Source organism: Triticum dicoccoides, chromosome 1A (genome assembly GCF_002162155.2).
Source record: "Triticum dicoccoides isolate Atlit2015 ecotype Zavitan chromosome 1A, WEW_v2.0, whole genome shotgun sequence".
Lineage (NCBI taxonomy): Eukaryota > Viridiplantae > Streptophyta > Magnoliopsida > Poales > Poaceae > Triticum > Triticum dicoccoides.
Window position 1 is genome coordinate 155,341,944 of NC_041380.1, and position 2,785 is coordinate 155,344,728.

Consider the following 2,785-nt stretch of genomic DNA (forward strand, 5'->3'; position numbering starts at 1 on the left):
GGTGAATGGGGGGGGGGGAGCGCACGGGAGGAGGGAAGGAAGGAGCGGCGACGCGAGGTTTGCTGCTGATTCATGGAATCGATCCGGAAATTAGGAAGTTGCGGGCGAGGCTGCGGGGATCTATAGACGCGGAGCGCGGAGGATTAGCAGACGGGCGTCCGCTAGGCAGAACATTTAATCTCAGACGTTGATTAAGATGGCAGATTATTGATGTAATATGGTCAGTAGGATGTGTTTAAGTTGATTTGATCGGAGGGTCCGGGTTATCCCGTGTACAGTTTGTTGTGTGGCTTTAGACAAAATTATGTTTGCTCTTTTAATAGTAGTATAGATATAGATGCAATCATCGATTAAATAACTGGCCTAAGGTGGTCGTCGATATAACACTAATGCACGACATGCAGATTGTTGTTTTTTTAATCCGATATGCTGTCACTGCCAGACATGCATGCAGATACCTAATTTTTGCACCATGCATGATTGTCTAAATCAACGCGCTAAAGGAAGATCCTGCGAGAAAAGCCTAAGCGAATGTAAACGCAGGTTTGTTCCAACATGAAACATTATTCTACTCAATTAAGCATAAAATGACATTTGAAACTGACTATGAATGATTATGAATAATTTTTGTTTATCCTATGATCTAATCACGCTGGCTGATAGTTCTGAAAGATTTTGCAGATAGTATAAGAAACGATTTGTTTAATATTATAAAAATTTTGACTTGTGATCTCCTATCTTGCAAATAAAATTCTAGACAGGTCCCCATTTGTTGATCTAAGAGAAAAGCGCTTAGCGTTATGAAGCTTACATGGAATTTCAAGATCTTGAAGATCAGTCGGTGGGCAAACAAGGCGGCTTATGAGATTGCTAAGTTTAGCTTTGACAATAGAACAGATGCTCATATGGTTTTTTTATAGTGTTTCGCTCTGCGTGGCCTATGCTGTAATGAATGATTGTACGAACATATGAAGTTTTATCCCAACCGGTCGCGGCCCCGCCGCCAGGAGTTTGGAAACGACCCCCGCGTCGCTCCGCTCGAGCGACTCGGGGGAAACTTCTCTCGTCGCCAACGGTCACCTCCCGTGCGCCCCTCTCCGCCGCTGCCGCTGGCCTCGCCGCGGTGGCGGCAGCCCCCTGCCTCCGATGGTGCCTCGGGGAGATCCCGCGGCGGACGCGTGGTGCCGGGTGGTCGGGGTCGTCCCGGTGGCGACTTCTCCCGTGCTCGAAGGCGAGGGGCGCGGTGCGCGTTGGGGGCAGGGTGGCGGCATGGTGCCGCGAGGCCTGCTCGCCGGCGCCGGGGCATAGCGCGCGCGGGCGTTCCCTCTCTACGACGGATCTGGCCGGCGCGCTGGATCCTGGCCTGCGGCCGGCTGTGGGCGTCAGGGCTGCGTTCCCTGGCGTCGCGCGTGGTGGTCGCGCCGTCTGTGGCTACTCGGGTGGCGTGGCGGCGGGGCCAGACCGGTGGTCTAGCCACTTCTCTCTTTCCTGCCAGATCCAAGTCAGGGGTAGTTAGGTGCGTCCTCTTCTCCCATCCTCCTGCGGATCTCGCACTCCCAGATGCGCCTTGCTCAGTTCCACCCCTGTTGGCTGCTTCGGCAGTCTGGTGTTAGTCCGGCAGGCGCTCGGTCGCCTTAGCAGGAGGTTTCCCCCTCCTTGCGGTGGTGGCTCTGGTCTCAGCAGCGACATGGCTCAACAAAAGGGTGACGAGGGTGATGCTACTGGTGAAAGCCCTATGTCGGCTTCGGTCGGCATCGGCGGTAGCGGCGCTCTGCAGTGTTGGATCCCTCCCTGGAGGTACCGTTGTGTGATGCATTGGTTCCTTCGCCTACTCTGTTCGTTCTCCGGGTGAAAGCCTTAGATCCAGCTCCTGGATCGGACGGCAGCGGCGTCCACGACGTCGTTACCACCTTGGTGGTGCCTGTCTTCGGAGACGTCGCTCCATGTTGCTTACCTGAGGTCTGGGTGGTGTTTGGCTGGCTTGTGGTCGGTGGTTGGTGGTGGTGGTGCGGCTGGTGGTGTGGTTGTGCGGCCGAGTGGGGTCGATGGTGGTGTGTGTTGTGGTGGTGGTGGCGCGGCCGGCCCGCGCTGGTGTGCACGGTGAAGCGATCCAGGTGTAGACTCGGCTCCTTGATGCCCTTCGGCTTCGCCGGCGGTGCCGCTGTTGTGATGTAGACTCGGCTGTGTGTGACTCTTCGTCCGGGTGTGGACTCGGTCGCTTGTTGCCCTTCGGCTGCACCAATAGCCTTGAGGCATCATGGATGGTCTCGGTTGATTGGAGCTCTTCGTCTATGGTGGTGGTGTTCTTGTGCGGCTCAGGTTGGTGATGATTGCTCAAGACTCTCTCATGGTTACCGTTGTGTTGTGGCGAGCTTCGTGCTCTTGGTGTTGCCTTGACTCATCTTTGCTCAAGGATGGCGCAAGATGCCTCTCAAACTTGCTAATCGTTCCATTCTTTTGTGGCGGAGCCCCAGTCAAGGTTCGTGTCTGGGATGACACTCGTTGATTGTGGTTGCTCCTGAGTTGTGCCATGGGGGCCGATATGCCCGCCGATGCGTTAGGCTGTTTGCAAAGTCCTGCTATTGTGATCTCTCGACGACACCCCACATCTACTTGTGTCTCTCGTGGTGATGTCTTATCACTGCCAGCTAGGTCGTGCCTTGTTCGGTTTTTCGGCCTGGTTTCCCTTATAAACGGGGTCAATTTGTTAAGGTTTTTTATCCGGTTTTCCTTATAAACTAGATCACTACTCAGGCTTTTTGGCCACTTTAATCAATATATTCAG